At 34.8% G+C, this 27,617-nt stretch overlaps 1 long non-coding RNA gene across 1 annotated transcript; it reads left to right on the top strand.

Moving 5' to 3' along the window:
- The first annotated feature begins 12,864 nt into the window (after positions 1-12,864).
- Positions 12,865-26,565, top strand: LOC142350800 (uncharacterized). Its single transcript, XR_012760915.1, has 2 exons — positions 12,865-13,699; positions 26,308-26,565. It is a non-coding gene; the product is annotated as an uncharacterized LOC142350800 (long non-coding RNA).
- The last annotated feature ends 1,052 nt before the right edge of the window (positions 26,566-27,617 follow it).

Genomic DNA, 27,617 nt, shown 5'->3' with positions numbered 1-27,617 from the left:
TTTTCAGCATGCGGGAGCCTTCTTTCCATAACCTGAACGAGCACCTACGCTTTTTCTATATGGTCCTTGTATGAGTACTAAAAAACTATATAAATCATATATGACCTAGTATGATCACAAAGCATTTATTTTTTTCATTTTTTTGCTTTTTTTTAACCTACAGAAGTGCCATATACAGTTTTATTTGTTGCTTCTGAAACCCACTACATTTTTTTAAATTCCGAGGCATCATTTGAAAATTTTTGTATGATCCTTGTATGACTACCAAGAAATCATACAAATCATATATGACCTAGTACGATTACTAAGAATCTTATATGACCTAGTACAAAATCCAAGAAAGTTGTATGATCGATGACCCGGGCGAAGAACGAGTACGAAGTCTGATAATGGCTGAGCGAGCAGGTATGTAAATCGAGCCGATCCAAAGTCTGACGATGACTGATTATCGTCTGGATGGGTCTTCTTTATTAACGCACACCTCGACCTGGCAAATGCTCCTGTCCTGTCGTTACTTTACCTTTCTGTATCTCTGGTTCCGAATTGTAAAAGCTGAAAATATTTTCCTCTTCTGTGAATTGAGAGTAAAAAGAGGATGTCAAATCTGGCACTTCAATTCAAAATCGGGACACAAAACATTGACACACTTTCGAAATAAAGAGACAAAAACGAAACAAAGAATCAAGATTAAATGATAGTAAGCAAGTCTGTTTACATAGAATAATACAGCTCAAATCTCATTTTATTATAGTAAAACATAGTCAGAATGTTCTGCAAGTTACGATGCGTTTAAATTGAATGGTATTATATGGTGCAAGTAAGATTTAAAGACCAATTCGACGTAGAATAGACTTATTAAGCTCAAATGTTTGCGTGATATTACATATTGTGAGTTTATGGTAAGGTATGTTTAATTTAAATGTTCACGATATAAAAGCAAACGCTCGCTTTCTTTTGTTTTACCATCGCAGTTTTAATTAGCAAAAACCATTACATTCATTTGGCCAGTATAAAAGTACATCAGTTTGTTTTGCATTAGATCAAACAGAAAGTCCAATTTAGTTCAAATAATAGGTCTGATGTCTCTGCGCAAAATCAAGAATCCATTTTTTATTAACGTTTGTTTCCAACATATCACGGTTTAAAAAGCCTCAACTAATCCTTCAATTAGTGCAATCATGCCTGGACAAGAACGCCCAAAAAGTATGATGTTATCGTACCCCCAGTGAAATGAAACTTGATAGCCTTGATAAGAAACATACTTTATCATGGAAAATCTTGTCAAGATCTTGCCATTTTACATGGCAAGATAATATCAAGATCTGTACGAACTTGCAAGATTTTTGCCAAGGGTGTCAAGAAACAAGATCTTGGCAAGATTTCCAAGAAAGATTAACCATGACGTTGCAAGAACTACCAAGTACCCGGGCCGAGGTGTCAACGCTAAAAAACGCAAAATTATGTAAGATTGGCGTTGAATGCGTTGAATTTATGTAAGATCTACGCTTGAGCGTAGATCATACATAAATTCAACGCATTCAACGCCAATCTTACATAATTTTGCGTTGAATTTTGGCGTAGATCTTACATATTTAGCGTTGAATTTTAGCGTAGATCTTACATATTTAGCGTTGAATTTTAGCGTAGATCTTACATATTTAGCGTTGAATTTAGCGTAGATCTTACATAAATTCAACGCATTCAACGCCAATCTTACATATTTCCAAGTTTTTTTTTTCGAAAAATCAATTTTTTTTCAATGTATCGACTCCTATGCTGCAAAGGTGAGAAACGAGTCTGAGAAAAATCATTTTTAGTGCTCTTTTATAGTGCAAAATCCAATTGAGACTATTTTACGATTTCAAATTTTTCAAATTTTTTTTCAAAAAGTTAATTTTTTAACTGTTCCGACCCTATACTGCACAGGTTAGAAAAATCGCTTTTTAGTGCTCTTTTATAGTGAAAATTCGTTTCAGACGATTTTACGATTTCAAAATTTTTTCATGTTTTTTTCGAAAAATTAATTTTTTCATTATTTCGAAACTATACTCCAAAGGTGAGTAACAAGAAGTCAGAAAAAATCTTTTTTTAGTGCTCTTTTATAGTGCAAAATCCAATTTACACCATTTGAAGATTTCAAATTTTTCAAGTTTTTTTTTGAAAAGTGTTTCGAAGAAATTTTTTTACTGTTTCGACCCCTATACTGCACAATTGCGAAAAATGAAGTCAGCAAAAAATAACCATTTGCTCTCTTACGGTGCAAAAACCATTTCAGACCATTTTAGGAATTCAAATTTTTTTCAAAACCTAAAAAAAATTTTAAATTTTTCCCAGTACATCTCACATGATAAATGCGTTGAATACGTTGAAATTATGTAAGATCTCGGCTAAATTCAACGAAAAATATGTAAGATCTAGGCTAAATTCAACGAAAAATATGCAAGTTCTACGCTAAATTCAATGCAAAATATGTAAGGTCTACGCTAAAATCAACGCAAAAATATGTAAGATCTACGCTAAATTCAACGCAAAATATGTAAGATCTACGCTTTATAAGGATTGCGGCTCTTAAGGAAAACCAGGTACGGTGGCGCAATGGTAGAAGAGGCGACAGGTAAACAGGAGGTCAGAGGTTCGAGTCCCATACCCAGAGTTCTACGCAATGATTTTTTGTAAGTTCAACGCTAAATATGTAAGATCTACGCTAAATTCAACGCTAAATATGTAAGATCAGCGGCAACTAGCGTTGACAAGTTGGAAAATTCCCCGCCATTTCTTACATAATTTTGCGCTGAATGCGTTGAATTTTTGTCTTTAAATTCAACGCATTCAACGCAAAATTATGTAAGAAAATTGCGGTGAATTTTCCGACTTGTCAACGCTAGTTGCAGCTGATCTTACATAATTTTGGCCAAATTCCTCGACCCGGGTATTAAAGATTCAATAGCACCCAAAAACAAGAATTAGGACGAAATCATAATATTAAGCAAGAACTATCAAGAAATAGCTAGAATTATCAAGAATGTCGGAAAATTCTTTCCGTTAGTTTATTAACCAACAAATGAGACAATTTTTTCCCGTATATTGAAAATTTTGAGTGCTAGCTCGGTATGTACATAGGTATGTACACACCTTATACAGGACCGCCACCGAGAAGGCCCCCCACTAAGGTCCCATGTAAAAAACTTAAAGAGAAAAAGTTTTTAACATGACCTATAGCAACTTTAAATAAAATGAACGAAGACTTAGTACAAAATTAATTTGGGACAGACTAAAAACTGGACATTGACCCACAAGATTTTTGAGAATACACTCTATAAAATGCCCTGTTAAATTTACCTGCAACATTTTCAGGTAGGCAAAATTGCAGGTAATACTACCTGCAAAATTGCCTGCATAAACTATTTGTGCAATTTACCTAGATATTACCTGCAAACTCAAAGTAAGAGTATTATATTAGGCATGTAGATTTTAACTTGAAAAAATAACCCTGAGATAAAAGACTCTAATATTTTTAATTGGATGATTAGAATGTTACACAGTAATTGCTAGATGCAATTTTGAGTAGAATTTATTATATTTTATCAACTAGTATCCTTACAGTTGGTAAAATGTTTTAGCTTGTTTCTCTAGTTCTTTTTTAAGCGTTTGCATGGCTAAGATTTCTTTATCACAAAATAAAGTTAGGGAAAGTGATGTAGGAAATATTTGCAACAGAACTAATATTTTCCTCTGTAGTAGCAATTGTAATTTAAAAAACTTTTGGGCGATCGTGAAGAAGCTCTCATATGAATTAATAAGGACTTAGTCTAATTGAGAAGACTTCTAGTAGCCAGAGGTGGGCCATTAGATTAATTGAAAAACCAACAGACTTTGTCCAACTGAAATACCGACAATTGAAAGACCAACAAAATTTATATTTTCTATGGAGAGAAAAAATTTCCAGGAAATTCAACATGCAGATTGCATGAAGGAATTAAAATTGCAGGTAGAACTTTTTTCAGGAGATTTTTAGGTGAATTTGCCAGCAACCTACCTAAAATTTGCGGGTGTTTTCACGGAAAACATTAGTTTTAAGATTTTTTAGGTAACTCTACCTGCAATTTCGAATCAAGTCCGGGGACCTCAGTCTGAGAGCCCCTCTCTCCCGTGAAAAAATTTTTTCTCATTATGCGCTGCGACAAAATCGACAAAATAAAGTGTCAGAACGTAGAAAAATTGTTTAGCTTAATCAGATGTAGGACAAACCATAATATTCATTGTCTATACAATTATTAGGGATCGATGATATAATTGAGGTAAAAGAGTAAAGAACAGTAAAGTGCATCAAGAAAAAAACATACTTATCAATATTCTGCTTAGTAAGTTTGGACAATTTTAGCAGAGCTTCGTTTTTGTCGTAGTATAGTGTGGGTATGACATCCCAGGTTGAGGTCCAGACCCAAATTGGTTTATGATCAGACCCAGTCGAGCGCACACCCGTGTGTTCCCAGACCGAAATTACAGGGTCTGGAAGATAGTTCGAGCGCACTACAGTCTGGACGATGGTCTGGAGATGGTCTGATCAGAGGTCGATTTGGTTTGAAAAGTCTGATCATAGGCGGATTCGAGCGCACTTGGGTCTGATCAGAGGCGACTTCTTCGAGCGCACTTGGGTCTGATCAGAAATGTTTCCGAACGCAATTGGTTCTGATCAGGGACCATTTTGAGCGCATTATTTTTTTCATTTTTTGTTTTTTTAACTATGAGATGTTGGCTCTGCCAAGAGGCAGCCATAAAGCAGCGTTCTGATCAGAGACTCATCTAAAGTCCGATAGCTCAGATCAGAAAAAAAGGAGTCCAGATGATAGAAGAGGCAAGTCCCCTTCAGAAGAAATTTTGATCAACTGGACATCACGATGTTTCTTGTGGAAAGCTGTCTAAACTCATCCATTTAGTCAGAAACGTACACTAAATAGTACACAAAACAAAAATTTTTCTCAACAGTTGGGTTTTGTTTTCTTTAGCAATACTTTTATAATTGATTTTTCCGTAGATAAATTAAATACTGCACACATCAGTTTTTATGAAAAGAATATATTATAGCAAAATTAGGAGATTTTTTCATAAGTAAAATTTTTCTCTGATCAGAATATTTCGAGCGCACTTGAGTCTGATCATAGTCTGATTAAGGTCTGGGCAATGGTCTGAATTTGAGTCTGGACCATGGTCTGAAGATGGTCTGATCAGAACACCTTCAGTCTGAAAAATCTGATCAGAGACTTTTTGTATATGGAAAGTCTGATCAGAGGTAACTTGGGTCTGAAAGTCTGATCAGAGATATTTTCGATCTGGAATGTCTGATCAGACGAAAATTTGGGTCTGGACCTCAACCTGGGATACCCTCAAGATGGCTAAAGATGCTATTTTGAATTCAATAGCGTGTTACTTAATTTTAAAACCTATCATTCGGCCACTGGGTGATTGCCAAAAATCATCAATTACTAACGAGCAGGTAAGCTATGACCGATAGAAACTTTACAGCACCTTTTCCAATCCATTCCCCACGGTGAACAAGGGATGTCAAACAACAAATCAATAGAGATAAAGAAATTTCTTGGTGCTTCACGAGAAAAGAGAGTGACCAGTCCTTGATGAGGCTCGGTAACAAGTAGACAAAGAAAAACAAAAACGGCACAAAGTTTAAAAAAATATGCTTAAGTTTATATGGAAACAAATAATTTCATATAGTCAAACCCAATAGTATCAAATGAAATCTTTATATAGGTTTATGTTTATTCATACCTCAAAAAGAAGTCATGGAAACCTGTCATTGTCCAGATTATGTTGTACGTTTACAAAAACAAACAATTTTAGACGAAAAGTAACAATTCCTTTAAATTTTGCAAGAAAATTGCGCGAAGACGTTACATTTCGTTTAAAAGAGATAATCAACTACAACTTCTTTGAACACCGATAATAGAAAATTTGACCACTGGATAATGAGAGTAGAAAACAATAAAAAAGTAACAAAAAATATAATTCAAATAACACTTTTGCATTTTTCGAAATCATTTCATTTCAATGACACAAAATACAACAGAAAAAAACCAATGAGATCTTTCATTGCTCATAATATGTCATACGCCTAAAAAAAACAACGATAAACCACAAAAATCAAAATATAAACCGGTATCAAAGCCGTTAAAACAACAAGCAATGCACCAAAAGCCAGAGGTATGTTCAATTAAGCGTTTATTCAAGGCCACAAAATGCGACCTATAGTAAATGAGAGTTGAGAACAAGTAGACGAAGCAGAAGGACAAAACACATATTTAGAAGTTACGTCAAAAAATTTCTGTAAAACTTTTGATTTCAAAAACTTAAGAATAAGTTCCTTCGTTTATCCATAAGAAGTTGCTAGGACCTGCAATTATCCAGAATTTTTCAAATGACTAAAAAAACGAGCAACAAAGACTAAGATAAAAAAGAAACAAAGTCGAGAAAAAGAGAAACCATTATTTAAAACGTAAAAGCGCATTAAATATTAAATTATAATCCTTTAGAAAGACCAAACGATTTGTCTTTGCCGACTTCAGCTCCAAGTTAACCAAGGAAGAGATAAAGTCGCAAAGTTTAATAAACAATTGATTAATTTGAAAATATGCGTTTTTAAAAGTCAAAACGACCCAAAAAATTTGACTAAAAATTAGAAGGATTTGCTTGAAATTCAATCGGAAGACAGTTGAACCTGTCATTAGCACACTTCGATTTGAGTTGGTCTTTTCTGTAATTAACGTAAGAAAAACGCACAAATTGCAAAAACATTTTAAAAAAACATCAACTGATTACCCTCCGAAATTTTCTGAAAATTAAGTAACATCAACTAAACCGAAAATTGGTTTTTATAGGCGTTTGCCCATTAGGAAGACGTAACATTATAACTATACATAATTTGACAAAAACGTCAATATTTCAGAAAAAATTTATGCATTTTGCGTAATTATCGAGTTTAATTAGCACAAAGTTTTGATTCAAGATCCCTCGAAAAGAATCCACAAGTAAAACAACTAGCTTTCTTTGGACTTAACAGAGATTGTTTCAGGAGTTTTCAGATACGTTAACTAGGCAAATGTAAACAAAGTGCACTAGAAAAGCTTGTTTTGTGTCATTTTTGATGAAAAAATTTAACAAAAATTTTAACCAAAAAATTGGATCAAACAGTTCAACAACACTAACACATTATAAGAGAAAATGAAAAAGCTATCTCAACACTTTTGTATCAAAGTATTAGCTCGTCTGGAAAAATTTAAATAAAACTGATATGTAAATTCTCTGATGGGAGGTTTTCAGAGTTAAATGTAACTGAGAGCTCGTTTCTTAATGCAGCATGAGCAGGCCTATCTGGTATTTGGAATCAATGGCTGGCTGTTGGGAACCTGAAAAAAAAACAATTCTTTAGAAAGAAAACCTTAACCAGAAAACTCCGATAAATCTAAGATCAGTGAAATACCTTAGACGAGAATGACGAAAACATCAACAGCAGCAACAACTGTTGCTGTTGTTCATATTGTTGTCCCTTTTGTTTAATTTATCTTGCTGTTCTTATTACAATTCAAAGAATTTCAATTGTATTGGGGCGCTGTCGTTTTTTTAAGATCTGTTCACACATTTTCATGATTTTTGAAGTCAAATTGGAGTAGTGATTTTGGTCACGCCGAAACAGTAATTGGAGCGAAAAAGCGAGTGGTTTTGCGGCGTGAATTTTTTTCGCTCTAATTTTAAAGTAGAATGAGAAAACGGTGTTTGAACAAAATTTCGGGTTCTTGGTAGTGGTTTTTTGTTCACATGTGGCAATTTCACTCTGATTTTTACTGTTTTTTTCGATTTTTCCGATCGGATTTTTTTCTAAATGGTTTTCCCAATCCATTCAAAGCCATTCTAGGCCTAGTTTTTTGTTTGAATTAAATTTTCATTTCTCGTTAGTGGTTTTTTTGTTTCACATGCGGCATTTTGACATTGATTTTCTGTTTTTTTTTCTTACTTTTTTTCGAACTTTTTTAAAATGGTTTTCTCAATTCACTCATACTCCATTCTAGGTTTAGTTTTACTGTTAATTCAATGAAAATTCTTTGAATTGTACGTCAGGACTTGTGCTGCTATGTTTTTTGTTTGTGTCTTTTGCTGTTAAGGTATTCTGTGACGACAATGGCAACAATAAGAACCACAAAAATGATCTTCAAAAGAACAAACAAGAACAACCACAATGATAACAATAACAACATCAGCAATAACAACACAAACACCATTTTGACTTCACAATTTCAAAACGAAACCAGGAGAAATTTCAATTTGGCCAATCAAAACCAGCTGAGTGAACTGACAATGATCTGTTGTTCTGCGTATCAACACACGGCAATGCATCTTTGAGATTTTTTTCAATTTTTTTGTTTTTTCATCGAGTATCAAGCAGAAAAACGTCAAAGTTTGTCATTTTTTGAACAATTGTGGAAAAGTTCTCTGCAGACAAACATTTTTCTAAACCAAAATTTTTCCTTGAAGAAAAATTTTAATTTTCCAAAAGGTTAATTTTTTACAATTTGATATTGTAGAATTTTTCTATAAAGTCACAAGAATCTCAATTCATTACGGAAAGGCTCAGTTTTTCAAAAGAAGCAGGCTAAACTAAAGTTTGATGCTCGCATTTTATCTACCTCTTAAGCCTCCATAATCAAAAAAAGCGGTCCATGATATAAATTATCCGATTTAATGGGCACCTCAAAATTCAATATAAGTATCTGTTCATACTTGCCGTTTCCATATTTTTAAGCAGAACGTTTTGATGTTCAAGAAAACCTTCCAAATTTTCATTTCCCAAGGAATTATACCGATATACCCCGCTATTGATTTTCGCCAAGATAAAGATTTTTGCGACAAAAACTTGAATAAACAGCTTAAATTGAAAGTTTTTTCCACAAATTGACGAAGTCAACATGGTGAAAATTTTACGCTCATTTCAACGTAACCAAATCTTCCTAGATTTGAAAAAGGCATTCGACACTGTAAATCACTCGCTGCTGTTGAAAAAATTAGAAAACTTTGGAATTAGGGCTCAGGTTTTAAGCTGGTTTTCTTTTCATATCTCAAATCAAGAACACAATGTGTTAAATGGAAAAATAGAATATCGAAAGAACTAATAGTAAAAAATGGAGTTCCCCAAGGTTCTGTTCTGGGTCCTGTATTGTTTATACTGTGCTTTAATGACTTTGTGAACGCTTGTAAATTATCCACTCCGTATTTTTTTGCCGATGATACAAGCCTCCTTTTCAAAAGAAGACCAACCTCTGAGAAATTAATTACTGAAATTCGTTCAGTTTCACATTGGCTACATCAAAATAAATTGGATTTAAACGAGTCAAAAACTTTTTTGATGAATTTTTTTGAAATTAAAGCAAACACAAACATTCAAAGATGCCAAGTTCAGAAGTGCAATACATACAAATATCTAGGAGTAATTTTAGACGCGAATTTAATTTTCGAAACACATTTGGAATCCATTTGTTTAAAATTAATGAAGTGAATCGGAATAATTGCAAGGCTAAGGAGAACTTGCAGTCGCAACACCGTTTTGATGTTCTACAAAACTACGGTGATACCAATTTTTGAGTATGGACTTCTTATTTATGGTGGAACAACGTTCAATAAGCTTCAAAAATTGAACGGTTACAAAGGCAAAAAAATTTGAGAATTGTCTTAGAAGGAAACCAAGTGACTCCATCTCTGATACTTTATTCAAGTTCAAAATTTTGACAATTTGTGAATTATACATAAAACATCAGCTTTCATTCAGCCTTAAATCATACTTTGGGTTACGTTCAAATAAAATGATGAATGAGATTTTGACCGCAAATCAAAATTTTTCGTACAATACTTGCTCGAAAACCACTCGCATTATACAAAAAAAACGATAAAAAGAATTTCAACTCGGACATCTCTGGGTTATTACGGTAGAATTTTGATAAATTTTCTACTGAAACAAAAAATACTACCTCAGCTTGAACAAGAGACCATGTCCTGTATAAAAGTTAAAAAACTAGTCAATGCACTTCAATATAGCTTGATCATTCAAAACGATACGTTAAAAAACTTGTCTTTAATTAAAATCTGGGCGCTTAATTAAGGTACGTTAGTATTTGCAAGCGTCCACTCCTGATGAAACTTTGGATTTATGGATTTTTAATAGTGGATTCCGCTGTGTCCACATCAGCTGCGTGCTTTATAAATTAACAGGAGAAATTCAAATTCAAATTCAAATATTGATATTAAATTTTTATCGAATCGCTTTTATACCCTTCTTTGAGAGCTCCTCTTGGAGGACAACAATGTTATTAGAACTGCGTTCAGTTTTCTTAGAAGACGGACGGATAAACCTGGTATATAGGTGGTGTAACAAATGCTAAAACTGTTAGATATCATGATACGTTGGAAAATAGTGACACGACCTGAATTACAATCTAGTTTCAATTAACTTGTAATTTCAAAATTTACTATTCTTATATTACTTTTTGGGCCAATAACTTACGAAACCTTTAAACTGCAACTAGTTGTATTGTATCATTAATCTATCAAAGCCAGTAACATTTGTTCTTACTCACTTAGTTGGGAACTAAATGCTCCTTTAATTTCCTAAATTTTGAATAGTTGTTCTGATCCCACTTAGTGAAGGTAGGAACGATATACTGAAATTAGTTTTTTTGTTCAGTCAGTTATAGCCGATCGATATATTCATCGTACAGAATCGTGAGTGGCATCAATAGAAAGCTCTTCAATCTTAGATTTTGAACTTTAAAAACTTTTTTAAATTTATTTTATTCAAGGAGTTTTCGCAGTTTAGAATTTTAATGAACATTTGATATATGGGTGCAATTTGGTTCACTTTTAGCGTCATTTTTGCTCCACTTCAGATTTTTTGGGATCAAAATGTTAAAGAAAAACTGTTTTTAAAAGATAAAATATGGAACAATTTTGAGTTCCTAAAAATGAGCAGCGACGAAGAGGTTAGTTTTGGTCTCATCGGGAAGTTTGCAATCTAAAGAATTCGATTTTTATTGCAGGTCTTTTAAGTGTTTTTTTCACAAGCTGGTGGTTTTTCTCATGTCATTCAGAGATAAGTCATTCTTCGTATCACGTCTCCATCAACTAAAAACCCCATTTACGATCAAATGACGCTAAGTGAACATTTATTTTGTTTCCAGAAAATCATCGGTCGCGGTTTTTTTTCAATGAGTTTGAAGTTTTTGCATGATAGTAGTCATGTAAACTAATCTGACCTTTTTATCAATAAAAGGTCAGATCGACTTTCGTAGCAATTAAATTCCGACTTGTTTGTTGGTGTTATATTACAATTGATGTTTCAAATCTTGGATAAAATGCTTTTTCTTAAAAAGTTTGTGCGTGATTATTTTTGGGCTTTTTTGTTGTCTTTTTTAAAAAAAAATGTGTTTTTATCAATTCCCGCTGAGTTTAAAATGAGAGCCAAGTGATTGTCTACAATACTTCATATAAATGTGAACTGATTTAATACAAACAATAACTGAAATTATAATATACAATAATCATATAATTACTTTATGGTATTAATGGCTTCAATTCTGGGTGTTTTCGTATACTTTTTGTAATTTTTTCTATACTTCTGTATCTGTAGTTATTTTGCATTCCTTCCCTATGGTGTACTCTCATCAGAGACAGCGCTCAATATATGTATATTTATCTAGAATTTGCTAAAAGCTAATATCTTTCATGACTTCTGATTTTTTTTAATTTAAAAAACTGATTAATTTTTTAACAACGCCCCTTTTTCTTCTTTTTGTCAACTGGTTATCTAATCCGATCGTAGACAAATTGCATCTGCTTTCTTGTTATTTAAACAGACTTTGCGCATTTCTGAATGTGTTATTATGTGCTTTTAAAATTAGTTTTGAGTTTTTGCCGTAAATATTTTTTGTTTTTGGGTTTTGTGGTTTGTATTGTCCCGTAGTCTTATTAATGGCAGGTTACATAAATTCTCTATTGCGGCATTGCATTATATATTTCAATTATTAGTTTGGGTTCTTAACATTATTTTTAACTCAAACATCTAATCAAACTTCTAATCACTTTATTTGGTAGATGATTAAGTAAAAAGTGAGGATGAGCGGGGTCAGAACATTATGTGCAAACGCACATTATCGAGCCTCCTTGTTTTATATTGTCTTGGAGCGTCTTTTTTTCTGTGCTATGCGTCAATAAAAAGCCATACTTTGACTGACGATTAAATCTATTCCCCGTGTTGAAAACATAAGATAAAAAGTTCATATCAATCGCAATCACAATAGCCAGACAAATGCAAAAATTCAGAGATTGAAATATTTTCCATTACTTTTTGCTTTTGATCACGAGATTGCTGAATGTTTTGTTTTATTGGTGCACAAATCTGTTCTAGGATGTAATAAACTCCGGCCACTTAGTTGAACTCTTTTAAAGTTACCCCGTTGAAAGATGCTTATGAAAAATTCTAGCAGCCGCGTCTAGGGAATACTCTTCCGACTTTTTTCACGCCAAAACACTGAATTATGCCCCGTGGTTGTAGTTAATCTTAGTTTTCTTGTCGCTTCGCATTAGTACTCCCATAAATTATCCAGTACATTTACTTCGTGTTCCTTGGCTAGGGCTATTTCGTTTGGATTTACACCCAACATAACATCCTAAAGCTTGTTGTAAAAACATTGTATAACCCCAAAATAAATCTTTTAAATTCCATTGCCGTTGCAGGTCATCTTCCAGATTTTTGTGTTGGCTTCCAGAACATGTACTGTTGTTCAGTGCTAAAATTTAAAACTATAAGTTGAAATATATGGCGTATTTACTGAGTGTCTAAATTTCAGGGGTCAAACCACAGGCTCAACATTGATGGAAATATAATCCATCTTGGAAAATCAAAAGCCTATTAACGTTGCTACTGCCAAAAATCTTGGCAACCATTGTACCGGCGAAAAGTATATTATCAGTTAGTACGTGAATTTCTCAAAAACTCAAATTGAAATGGGAATGTCCATAGGGTTCAATTAAAACTAACAAGATGTAGTTATCATTTTTAAATCTAAATTTAGAACCCAGACTTCTTTTTTCATAAAAATGAGACAGTTGTTCTCCAAAAACTCAATTATTACCTATAAAAGGTGATGTTTACTATTTTACGGCAAAACATTCATTTCCACTATTCATTTTTTAGCATTCATTCCAAAAATGGATTTATCGACTTGAAATACTCAAACTTATTGAGTTCAATTTAATATCTTTTTAAGGTTATATTTTCTTTAAATGAGTAGAACTATGATTAAAACATCAATACAACGCTCCGTATGTTGTTCACAATTTCCTTTATCTTTGGCAACATTTCAAACGAAAGTTCTAATTAAAATTACATGAACCATTCAAACTCAATTTCCCCCAGCAGAGAACTTCAGATCAAAAAATATTGCCTACGTTTTACATCGAGAGTTCTTTTTACAATTTTCACAATAATTTCCGATTCTCAAGACCTCTTCAATGGGAAATGAGCAAAACTGACGGTAAAACAGATTCGGTTGCTTTATTTCTTAAACTTACGCATCAAACATGAGGCAAAATTATTTTGTTATCTTTGCTTTCAGTTTACTTCTCATCCATTCTCTTTGTTTAGGTAAGAAAGAGTTGAGTTCATTTCTAAATGGGATTAAAACATTTTGAAAAAGTATAATTGATTACTTTCTCGTTCCTTAAATATGGTTACGTGACAATTTACCCAATTCCATTTTACCCAATGCCATTTTACCCGACGCCATTTTACCCAACCTGCCATTTTACCCAATGCCATTTTACCCAATGCCATTTTACCCAATACCAACTTACCCAATGCTCCTTGATCTTTTCGTTCAATTATCCGATAACAAATAAGCAATCGCTATTAGAAGGATGATTTAAAATATTTGTGGACAATATAATCCCATGTTCGGTTGTGATAGTTTCATATCAAGTCCCACAGGCCATTTATATTATAGTCGGCTAAATAGTCGTTCTGGTTAATTTAGCAAGGAGGTAAATTGGGTAAGTTGGCATTGGGTAAAATGGCATTGGGTAAAATGGCAGGTTGGGTAAAATGGCATTGGGTATAATGGCATTGGGTAAAATGGAATTGGGTAAATTGTCCTGACACCCCTTAAATATAATAGATACGTAATATAGTCAATGACATCACTCATAGGAACAATTTCTGTCATAGCAACGATCTTTTGATCAGTGCTTCTCCTATGAAATACACGTCAAATTGGTACTTATCACATTTTATTTCAAGTCTTAAGAATTGTGAAGACTTGTCAAGTCTAGGTGAAGTCTTCACCACTACTTGACAAGTCTAAGTCAGTCTTCTCCGGGACTTGGTCAGTTTTGAGTCAACTCTTGACAAACTCTTCGCAATTCTTGATTATTGCACAGTCTATCGACAAAGTAGAGTTTTGGGGAAGACATTATTTATTATTAATGCATTTAGAGATAACCTAAAATTAGTCAGTTTTTTACTAGAAATTTCCTAATCTGACCAAGCTATTTTTGGTCTGAGCTTCTTCTGTCTTGAAACTTCCAATATACTTACCCGGAAACCATTTTTTTAATTGGACAGAAAAGAATGGCAATGTATCGGAAATTTCTTACTAATGAATCAAGTGGACTTTGTGAAATTGCTCGCGTTTTCTTGTGCTTCTTTTTTTCACTTTGGAGAGTTTTGAAGGAAAGTTATTGTAAACGGCTGCCTTTGTCTTTCACTGCTATTTTCACCAGAAAAAAGCTCCATGATGTTCAGCGTAAGCAAGGGGCCACTCATAAACCACATCGCTTTTCGGGCATTACTCGTGTCATTTCTTGAGATAATTGAATCTTTACATCATTCTTTGCAGCTGAATTTTTTCTCAATGCTGGGAAATTTGGCAATGTGAAGCCAATTTTGTATAAATAAATTGAGAGAGAAGATTCAATAAAATATCGGCCAAAATCGAAAACTGTTTTGGAATATTTATGCTGACACCAAAATCAGATGATTTGCAATCTTAACATGAAAATATGAAATTGCTTTGGCTCTACAAGAAAACATTTGGTCTTCTCGGTACGATAACATTTGGTCTTCAGGATATCGATTGATTTCTGAAACAGCCGGTCAGAGGAATCTAATAATACTCAAGCATTAAACAAAAACTTAAAATGTACATAAACAGAACACTTTTAAGGAACCGGCGCCTAGTTATTCTGCAAAATCACAACCTGAGTTCAATTTCCTTTAATTAATGTTCAGCCACCATGAGTTGAATTTATTTGACAATTGAAACTGATTACATAATTTCTTTTTTATAAACTATCGTTCTTGTTTGGCACTACTTGATGACTTTGTTTGACTGCGAGACTTCTGTATATCGTAATTCTACAAATATGTTTTCGACTGCAGTTTGAAAAACCTATGCCGAAAAAATGACCATTCATATACTGGCTATTGGCTATTGAACATTTTTTTATCAATGGGCACGCCTATGGGCGTAATATAAGTTAATTGCTTCATCTCATGCTCAATTTACATGGTTTTTATCAGTGTTCAACGGAGAGCTCTTTGTTTTCGTTGGGCTATAAATGCTTAAAATAACGTTGTTGAGCTTCACCAGACAAAAACTAGTCAGTGAGTAGACAATTGCTAGTTCATGATCAAACGATAAGTGAAGCATACATCTTGAGATCAGGCACTTTCTAATTCTTGATCTTGCCTTTTTGCCCTTGATTCGTCAATCATTAGTAATGAGGCAGACTTCACTAAATCAGATTTGTTTCAAAAAGCACTTCCTACCCCCATCCCTTCTCCTCCAAAAACAACACCCTTCACCACCATCAGCATGTGCGTTAAAACTATAAAAATTATTATGACAGACGACCAAGAAAAAAGGTTCCTCGATTTTTTTTTTACTCTTGGCTCTATTTCATTATACTGACCTGGAAAAGACAAAAAGAGCTAAACTGAACAATATATTGACAACCCTAAAGCATCTCGACAATTTATTGGTCACAAATTTGTGAAGCTGATCATGCATTCGGCCCGAAAAGTGTCGAAACTTACCATTGTACGTGCCACAAGAAATAGGAAAATAGAACTCGGTCGAATTAACTGACAAAAATAGGGATGAAATTTTAGTCTGGGATGCTTGTGACGCCACTGCCATACAGAATGATCAACTAGCATCCCGAGGGTTAGAGGAGGTCATAAAAATGAGTTTTCAACGGGTTTTCATCAGTTTTCAGCCAAATTACTGTCCCAAAAGTCAAATTCACCGAATTTTTGTAACTTTCAGATTTCCCAAGTGTCAAAATTATCCAACCGAGGCAAAATTGTTAAAATGGGGAACACCGTAAAGGTTTTTTTTGCTGGTCCGAGGGAGATTATCCGTACTTTATATGATTTCGAAAAACTCAATCTGTCTTGCTCTGGGTCAAAAATGAAAAAAAATTTGATATGTTTTTTATTTGGAATAAGAACATCTGTCGGTTTTTTTAAAATTTTTTTGATCACTTGCTGATAATTCAATGTTATAATAGGGTTTTTAAACTTGGCTGAGGGAAAAAGCTGTTAGACAGCGCCAACCTCTTTGATTGTAGCATTTGATACCTGAGTACATGATTGTTTTTTATCGTTTTTAGGACCTTTTTCGACTGCCGACACTTGGATTTATGCTTGCCAAAGCTGGGCCAAAACTTCAATCAAGAAATACCAAGTCTTGACCAATAGTGCACAAGAGTGACAAGTCTAAAATGTGCTATGATCATAGCTCTGAATCAGTACTGATAACTAGGCTTGTGATTAGAAGGTTTTTATGCCGATTTTCAGGTCTTATCAAAATACTTACCAACACCGGCTAGGTCTGAAACTATAATTTTCTACTTTTACTGTCGTACACAATCAATACTGTGTACTTGATTTGCGATTCAAATCACTATTAGATTTTTTGTTAATCTGTCTCGTGCGGCGAGTGCACTTGACACAATTTTATATTTGAACTCGCTTAGCGAATCGCCTATCTTTCAGTTGTCTGTCTTACTAGTGAAGTGAACACGATTGTCAAGAAATAAGTGAAATTGAGCAACTGTTTGCGAGATGCAAAACGAAAAGATTCCTCATCATTTTTCAACTCGTCAGTGTGGGCTCTGATTTGCTGGTTGGATACGAGGATCAATGGGTGAAATCTCTCCTATGACTTGCGACGGTTACGGATTATTGAAAGGTTCTACTTGAGTTGTTGTATTGGCTGTTCTGTACAACCGAGGGCTGCCAAGATTCGTTATCACCAGCTCGGCGTTTTCTGCGGGGTTGGGTCGGCTTTAGCGGGCATGATTTGGTTGACTCCGCAGACGAATCATTACTATCGAATCCGAAATACCTTGGGCTTTTCCGTGCCTTTTTTGTAAGTCGTGGAAGTATTTGTTGTAAGGCCTCCATAGGTGAAGAATTGGAGGATATCATCACTTCTGCAGTCTGATTCGTAGTTGGGGGTGCAATCATTAATTCTGAACTTTATGGAGCTGAGATTTGGTGTGCAGAAGTTGAGGCGGATTGTATCGTAGTCTCTGGCGGCGCGAAATTCTATGGCACTTTCGGCTTTCCTACTCGCATTGCGCAAGCAATGTTTGAACGATTAGACAAGATACCGCTTGCTGTGTCCCGTTTTCTATATTTCATTTTGCGGTCGCCCTTCTGAGTTCTTGTAAATTCCTTTTTTTGGCTGAGTATCTTAGCGTCTGTCGATTTTTCAGTTTTTTGGTCTCCTTTCATTGATATAATCTGAGAGCTTTGTTTCACGCTCATTCCTCCTGCCGAACTTCGCGATGTCAATATTTCGAACATTGACGTCCAACTTCCCTGGTTCGCGAATTACCGATGCGTGCTGGTCTGTTTTCTGGACTAACGAGCTCGGGGCTAGCATTTAGTATAGACCAACAAGATTTCTTTTTGGAGCTCTTGTTCGGGTGTTTCTTTCGTGCGATGTTTAGTTGAACTGTTGATTCTTTGGGTGGGATTGCTCGATGTATCTTCGTCGAGCGAAGGAACCAAGATTCATTACCATTCGCGAGCTGTTCACGTGAGAGAGCCTCTTTTGTTGCCTTGCACATGTTTCTCTCAATTTTTTCATCGCTGTGGTAATTGCCCCAATGATCCTCTGGGAACAGTTCATTGGGTGTTACACTCTCTTCGTCTAAATAATGATTTAAAATCTTTTCCTAACTTAAACCAGAAGAATGTGGTTTAATAGTAAAATTGCTAGGTGCATTGTTAGTTTTCCGCCCAAAATGTGATTCGAAGGCGATATCTTAGTAATTTTGTGTTTACATTTGCGGAGCTGGTAGAGGATTGTTTTTAGTGCTGCTTTAATGGTGAACGAAATGATTTCTCTATTTGCTTCTTTTATACATGCAAGGCGTTTTTTAATAGTACTAACTATTCGTTCTACTAAACCTATAGCTTGGTGATCATTTGCTGGAGCGGGAATCAAAGTTATATTATTTTTGGTGCTATAAAATTGTTACGTGGTTTCCTATAAGACAACAAGCGTGATCGATTCTTAAAGAACAGGGAACGCCGTGAATTTGTATGTAATTATCTAAAAATTTAATTACATATGAACCGTTTATGTTTTCAAAAGTTTCAGCAGATGGATATTTATAAAATCTATCAATACATGATAAAATATTAATTTCATGAATTTTTTCATTATTATTAGGGCCTGCAAAATCTATTTGTATTTCGTGGTGGGACTATGTGGTTAAAATCGCTTTGCGGGAATGATAGATTTTTAAATTTTACCAATTGCAGTGCAAGTTTTGCACTCTATTGCGTGAACCAAGAGATCCCTGTTCATGTATGGCCACCAACAGTGTTGGGCCATACAAACCATTCCCCAGCTACCCGGGTGACTAGCATGGAGATCTTCAATTAACGCATCTTTGCGCGTGCGTGAGGCAATCATGTTATTATTTAACACCTTCCCAATTTTTTTATCAAAAGACAGGACTTGAGGTCTATCAGTTAGTGGGCTACTCAAGTTCCACCGGCGGGGGCGATTAGCGGGGCATGCATTGCGTTGCGTTTTCTGTGAAGTTCGAATGATTTGTTTTTGAGAGGATGATTTTCCCTTCATGGCAGATACTTGATGGTTCATATTTGATGTGTTTAGAATTGAATTAATTGAGGGAGAAACCGACTGAATTTTAGATTGAATTTGGGCAAAAGAGACTTTTCTTTGTTTGTCAATTGGGCACGCAAATTATCTAAAATTGTTGAATTTTTAGTTCTTATTAGGTATGGAATTTGAGACTATATTTGTGATTGACAATTTGGAGTGATTTAATTCATTGAATTTGAGTTGCTTTTGGTAAGCGAGTAACGCTTTTCTGGTATTCTGCGTCTCAAATTGTTGTGTTTGAGCCTCAATTTGTAGTAGAGAATGAATATTATTTGTACTTTGCGATGCGAGTAGGGAATTAATTTGGTGTATGCTAGTGTGAATTGTAAATGAGGCATTTGAGGTACGCGTTTTATGTGGTTGTGATAATAAATGAGGATTGTGCCGGGCGGTAGTTAGTTTAATTTGAGTAAAGCGTACTCGCGGTTCATGATCACAATCAGAAATAGTGTGATTTTGAGGGATTGATTTCAGATTATTTGTGTGCTGGGCACGTGATTTTGAGTAAAGAGTACCCGCGGTGCATGTTGACTATCTAAATTTGTTTTGTTAAAGGGAATGAAATTTCGATTATGGTTTTGCTTGGCAAGTGTTGAATTATTTTGAGTAAAACATACTTGCGCTGCAAGTGGTCTCTATGAATTAGTATGGTTAAAAACGGTCAAATTTGAACTATGAGTTTGCGTAGCAAGCAATGATAAATTTCGAGAAAAAGGTACTTGAACTGCGTTATCAGTAAAAAAAATATATGGTTGTGTTTTGAAGTTAATTTCGAAGTAGGATTTTGTGCAGCGAGTGACACAATATTTTGTGTTGAAGGTACAGGCATTGTGCATTCTATATTTAATACTTGATTGGTTTGTTGAATAGTGTGTATTTGTATGTCAGTTTAAATGTTGAAATAAAATTTATCAAGTTGAACAGCCGCAAAATTTTTTACATCGTTTTGCATCATTTTGTGGCAAATAGTTGAAGTGGCGACTAAAAATTCTTCATCATATTCTGAAATACTTTTAGCGGGTTGATAAGGGTTACGAGATATATAGTCTACAAGACCCATCTTTGCTCCTGTCAAATGTTCTATTGTAAATTGATTGGGTAATAAGCGATCTACCCATCTTGATAAACAACTATTTTAGGATTTATTGTATCTATGTTCTTTTAAAATTGAATGAAGAGCCCGATGATCAGATACGATTGAAAATTCTTTACCAAAAAGGTAAATTTTAAAATATTCTATAGACCATACCACTCCAAGGAGTTCTATCTTATTAATACTATAACGTTCTTTGTTACTATTCGAAAATCTGGAGGCAAATGAAATTGTCTTCCAGCCGATAACTGTCAGTTGTTCTAATGCTGCCCCAAGACCGGAAAGAGAAGCATCACATTTGATACGTGTTCCGAGTTGCGGGTTGTAGTGAGTGTTTTCTGTGTGATTTTCAATTCGTGTTTTAATAGCATTAAAGTGTACAGTGTGTTCGTCAGTCCAGGTTCGTCGTAAAGGATGGCAAAGTTCGGCTAAGTTGGGAATAAATTCGCTATTATAACAAACAGAGCCATGGAAAGTTTGTAATTGTTTAGGTGTATTGAGTGCTTGGAGTGAAATAATTGCGGAGGTTTTAGATTCAAGTGGTGATATTCCTGATTGAGTAATATTATAACCTAACCACGAAAATTCTTGTCTCCCAAAGTGACATTTGGGTAAATTTATGCGGAGATTATCCGCGTCTAGTTTTTTTAAGGCAATTTGTTACAAATTTAATGTGGTCTTTTTCTGAACCTTTACTTAAAATAAGAATGTCATCAAGGAAACAGAAGGTATTTTTGAGGCCGATTAGTGCATAATCTAAAGCCTTTTGAAAATCGGCAGGCATATCAGTAAGTCCGTAGAAACCAGATTTGACCTGGTATGTGCCTGTCATATCACCGCTTATAACATTGAAGTTACACTGTTTAGCGGTGTCAGGGTGGAGATTCAGCTGACTGTAAGTATATTTAAGATCTATGTTGGAGAAAGAAAAATTATCAATTGGTTCTGTTTAGTAATCAGTAATATTTTGTGAAATGGAGTCTATGAGTGTTTCAATATTAGGCATTTGGTACTTGTTTTTGTGTATAATATTATTAGGAATTTTAGATTCCAAGGTTATATTTAATGTTCGGTGGTCTCTTTTAACCCTAATAACGATTGCGGAAATGGAATTTTGATCTGAACAATTCTTAGGTTTTTCTATATGTCCTTCTTGAAGGAGTTTTCTTAATTTCGGTATTAACTCTTTCTTGTAAGTTAATGGTACTGTTCTACCTTTTTGATAGGCTCAAAGTGTTTATGAAAATTGTTCATGACAATGCGTACCTTAAGTCTACCAATACGTGAGATAAAATGAAGAAATTGATTTGCTATTTGTGTTTTGAATGGACATTGAATGATGATAGTGTTGACCATACTACCTTCATGAGAACAAAGAATTTGAGTAATTGAGATCTCAAGGGTATCGATTAGATCTATACCAATGAGTGGCTTCAATCCATCCTTGAAGACCACAAAAACTGCATCCTCAATCCGCCAACCATTGCTCTCCACCGGCGTCTGCATCATTCCAATGATAGGTATATGTTCATTAGCAAAAGTCTTGAATTCTTGTGAAGATACAGTCATTAGACGTCGTGCAAGTCTAAAATTGTTGATGACTTCAGTGGTAAGTGATTCATTTAAGATGCTGCACACACTCCCGGAGTCGATAAGGAGTCCTACTTTTGTTTTTCCGATCTGTATGATCGTGTTTTTGGGTTCGATTTGTACTGCAGTACTAGCTATGCTAGCTACCATGTTTTCATCTGAACTGTCATAATCCGATCCAGATTCTGGATTATAATTTTTGCTTTGAATCGCATTAGCAGATTTTCGGTTGTATCTTCATCTATTGAGATTACGTTAGGTCGAGTTGATTTGGAAGAATTAGATTTTGGTTTACAATATACAGGCAAGGAATGGTTCTTTAGGTTAAAATTATTGCACGTCTTGGCTTTTGCAATACATTTGTGAATCGCTGACCAAGTAAGGCCGCAGTTTCGGCATAGCTGATTCGTTTGTCAAGTGGAGGCTGCGAAATTTTGTCGTTGATTCGGTTGGCGAAATGGCCGTTGTGGAGTTATTGCATTCACCTGAAACGCAGGTTGATTGTTCAAAATTTGTAACTGATCCCGCTGTCCGAGTTCCATATTAATGGATAAGCGTAAACCTTGTGCGGGTTCAACAGTTTCTTTGAGCAATTCTCTCTAAATTTCAGCATCCTGCATGTTGGCTATGAATATATCTCTGATAAGAGTATCTCTTTGATTTCCAGGGTCGCAATTTTGGGACGGTTCCTTTGATTTTCCCAAAAAAGTGTTTAATAGATTCCCTTTTCGATTACTTGGTGCTGAGAAGCATGTACCTGTCAAAAGTGATAGTGCGCGGGTGAATAAATGTGTCTTCCATGATTTTCCAGAGTTCCACAGTTTTTAGTGTATCCATCTTGAGGTGCGGTTTCCTACTACATGTAAATCGTCTCCCTTCGGTGCCCAAACTAAGATACAACATAGAGACAGTTCTCCGATCAGTTTGTACTCATGGTTTAGCTCCGCACATGACTCCTGCGTCATGCCCTACACAATCAATATTGTGTACTTGATTCGCGATTCAGATCACTATTAGATTTTTTGTTAATCTGTCTTGTGCGGCGAGTGCACTTGACACAATTTTATATTTGAATTCACTTAGCGAATCGCCTATCTTTCACTTGTCTGTCTCACTAGGTAAGTGAATACGATTGTCAAGAAATAAGTTAAATTGATCAACTGATCGCGAGATGCAAAACGAAAAGAGTGAAACTGATTACAAAGTCGGTCCGCGGAAGTCACGATAGGTATGAACGAATTTTTCCTAATGCGGGAATTAGGGTAGCAGACAAAACTTATGAAATGATAAATGTTAGACAATGAACTTAAGTTGACTTTATAACATGCCTTTCAGTATTAGGTACAATCAATAAATAGGTAAATCGTATAGGAATTTTACTGCAGCAAATAAAATGACTATGTACAACATTTCCATCGCTCAAATATGTTTCTATGTGCCGCCTTTTTTTAAAACTACGTAAGTTTGTTAGTTTTCCCTATTACTAAAACAATTCTACCAGTTCTGGGCTCCCATAAAATTCAAGTTATTGAAAAATATAGTTCCATGGAAGAACAACTGTGGCTAAATTAGGCCTCATTGACAATTACCGAATTGAATCAAGAAAAATAAAACTGCGCTTCTACTTTTGTCGGATCCTCGGGATCATAAGCAGGAACGATGATTTTATTATGAAATCCTCTTGATCAAATAAATTAATGTGATTTTACCATGAAGTACCAATGTATAGATCACCAAGAATCATTCATGCAAATCATTTTTTGGTGAATTTGTCTGGACGGTCGAATAAACTATGTTGAACTCTCTTGAGGTAGCCACTTGTGCTGGGAACGTATCGATGGTCAAAATCTCGTACATGTGTGGAAATTTGAAAGGCACGCGCTCTGAGGCACGCGCAATGTTAACGATGTTAGCGCGGCATGCTATCACATCCACGACTAACGCCAGTCGAGCTGCTTGAATGTCAGTGGACCACAACTGTAATCGATCATTGTAACAAACCGCTCGTAGAAAAACTGTATTTGAGAAAAATTGGCCTTCTTTCTAACTATGAGGCCTTCTTAACCTTCTTGTTAATTAACCGCCCCCGTAGTTGATTTGGGCACGTTTGCGTTCCTTTTATGATCAATTATGTGCTTTCAGTTTGGTTGGCGTGGTCGCGTACTAGCCCTGATATAGATATGGACAGTCGGCCGTTCACAAAAGTATATCAAGGGTATAAAAAACCGACAAACACCGATCGTAAAATTTCAAAAACGTCAATGATCCCGTCATCCGCTCCAATTTTCTTCTTGGAGTTATATCGGGATTGAAATACGAGATTATCTCAAAATGGTTTTCCGAAAAAAGGTCGAAACTCTACTAAACTTATGAATATCCTGATTTTTGCGACGGTCGAAGCTGCCTATGACTGCTCACCGACCGCTTGCTTCTCGAGATAATGGAGAATCCGGTGATCTATTGACAAAGCACTTGGGCTAACCTAGGTATTAACTTGCCCTCGACAAGACTGTTATGGCGGGGCGTTTTTGTGCGCGGAAAAGCGGGAAAAGCTTACTAGTTGCTCATCCATTAATTGAAACACTTTACTTAAAAAATTGAAAAAATCACACCTCCGAAAAAAGCGGAACAGTTGCAATGACCAGTTTATAAACAATACAATACTCTATGTCTAGGAGTTGCATTTATATGAATTACTCGAGTTTGTTCTGAATGCTCTAAATGGACATCATTGTATTAAGTTTTGTAACGATATGTTTCAAAAACAAAATGAAGGTGTTTATACACGAAATAGTAGATTGAGTTTGCTTATTATTCCGATTAAAAAAGTGCAGGTGAGAGAAACTCAGTTCAATTTAGAGGTTCTGTTGTATATGACAAGCCTAAATTAATTGGAGTGTTACCTGATAATGTCTCAGGGAACAACCTTTCTGATGTTTGTCACAAATTGAAATACTCTTATAGAAGTAATTTTTTTGAAGTTGCTGAACATGTTTATGGCAACCGCTTCAAATAATCAATCTTCAATAATATTGTCTTTTGTTCTGCCATTGGTGTTCTACAAAGTATATTATTGTCTTGTGCTACCATTATGAGAGGGCGATCTGAGAAAGACGAACTTGATGTCCCCGTTGATCATCCTTGCTTTATTGTATTTTTACGAAAAAGCTAAATAAATCTATCTATCTAACTTAGTTTTTTTCCTTGTGGTTCTTTCTTCTCACCTGACGGGAGGAAGTGCTCGTTAAATTGGAAACGATTCTACTGTAAAAAACTCTTAGCGGCTCATTTTTATAAGATCGTAGGATATCAAATACAATATCTAACTATACTGGGTGGGACAGACTAAAATCAGGCAAACGGAACTATGAATCCGAACAAAATTGTTTAAAGTTTAAACTCGGTTAATTCAACGTGAACTCCAGCTCACTGGTCGAAGAGTCGCCGTAGGTATGCTGGCCTCTGTAGTGGATAATGTTGCCCAATTAGTGAACAACTTATCCCAATGAAATTATCCGATGACCCCGTGTAGAATGCTCCTCTGCTCAACCATCCCACAAAGTGTAATTTTTGGCCGTCGCTTTTATTACTTGAAAGAAAATAATTTGGGCAGGATTCTTTTTAAGCTCAATACAATATTTTAAGCCAATGACACTGTCAAAATTGCAGCTGTGCTTAAGGAGTTAAGGATGTAGTAGAGGTGTACTTTCAAATTCTACATAAATTATTATATTACTAATTTACATGATAAGGTGCTAGGAAAATTGGCCGACAGGGCGTTTAGCCGACAAGGAAAAAATGAGAATTTTATCCGAGAGTTTTATCATAATTGGTAATGGAAGTCCATAATTGGTCCATAAATCAGTAGTTCGGTTGTGATAGATTCATATCAAGTCCCACGGGCCGCTGAGGTAAAATACGGTCCGACCACGGATAGACCTTCGTTACACTAGTTGATGAAAGAAACTGCGGTATATTTGTCTGCCTACGAAATAGTGTTTTAAATTAGCCAATCACAGCTTTAGAATAAGTTTTATTGCTCATTGTACTTAAATTGTTGTCGGCCAATACGGCGGCCACCACATGATATATTGTCCCCCTCTACCACAAGCCCACCATTGAACCTGCGGAAACCACGAAAATTAACAATTTGCAATAATTTGCTACATCATGAATTTATCATTGGTTGTTTTTATGATGTGCCTAAACTGCCCAACAACCCCCCCCCCCCCAACCCCGCTGCCGAACTCATTTTTGCTGTTAGAATAACCTTGTATCGATGAAAACAGTGAACTGGGCTCCTTTTATTCGGGAGATTTAACCACACTTTCTACAATGTCGATTAATTTAAATTTTTTTCAGAACAACCATTTGAGAGCAGCGGCCCTCTACGGTTCCACAAGATTGTCCAGTTACTCAGATCTAAGTTTTCAGAACCAAGCAAACAGATTTATCCTGACGTCCGAGACTCAACGAATCAAAAACGGATGATGATAAAGAGATATTGTCCATATCCGAGGAGCACTGGTTTGTGTCAGCTACAGAAAGCCCGTATGATTGGTCGAAAATACAAAACTATTTTTGTGTAAATTACTTGAATTTAATCTATTTTAAAACTTATTTTTACTGTACTGCGACTGGATTCTTGAAGATCTGAAGATATATATTTAAGATATGTTGTTATATAGTTAAGGTATAATTTTACCGTTCGAAAACGAGCATGCCAATAGCTTTCTGTCAGTGATCGCTTTAAGTTCCATTTCTTCAAGATAAAATTGTTATTAAAAATTGGAAAACCGTCCTGAAATTTGAAAAACTGTTTTAATTTTTGGTATTTTTCCGCCAGTTCCGTGACTAAATCACAAAAATGAAACGACTCCATTAAAATAATTTAAAACTTTCTCAAAAACACTTTGTTTTCGAGTGATCGCTTTAAGTTCCATTTCTTCAACACAAAATTGTTATTAAAAATTGGAAAACCGTCCTGAAATTTGAAAAACTGTTTTAATTTTTGGTATTTTTCCGCCAGTTCCGTGACTAAATCACAAAAATGAAACGACTCCATTAAAATAATTTAAAAATTTCTCAAAAACACTTTGTTTTTGAGAACAAAAATGCGTGAAAAAAGCTGGGCATGAAAAATATCCACATCTTTTTGTTATCTTGATTATTTTATTCAAACTGGCTTTTCTTTATGCTGTCAAATGATATCACTATATCACTCTTATCTTTCGGCCAACAATTCACAAATCATTGTTTTTTGAATGTTGAATGTATCAGAATAACAAGGTATACTTTAAAAAATTATTGATATTCAAGCGGATAAAATGAAATTTGCTTCACATTTTAAAAAAAAGTTGGGCCTATTATGCAATGATTTACATTTATACTTTTCAAAATGATTTGCATTCATTTGTAAATAAGACGGCGAATTTTAGAATAATTTTATCTTAGCCAGTAAATGTTGGTCGTTAGTATAGGCCAACTATTGATACTCCAATGTTTGTTATTGAGATTTGGATTGGTATTAATACAATATTAGTCGCTAAGTATGGAAAGAAATGAAATAAAATTGATATATATTTTTTTAAAAGAAGCGAATCATTAAATGGTTATGTAATTAAATTGAATTGTGATACAAAAATAATTCAAAACTAAGTTATCGAAGAAAA

Source organism: Convolutriloba macropyga, chromosome 12 (genome assembly GCF_964194025.1).
Source record: "Convolutriloba macropyga chromosome 12, txConMacr16.3, whole genome shotgun sequence".
Taxonomy (NCBI): domain Eukaryota; kingdom Metazoa; phylum Xenacoelomorpha; order Acoela; family Convolutidae; genus Convolutriloba; species Convolutriloba macropyga.
This window is presented reverse-complemented; position numbering and strand designations above follow the sequence as displayed.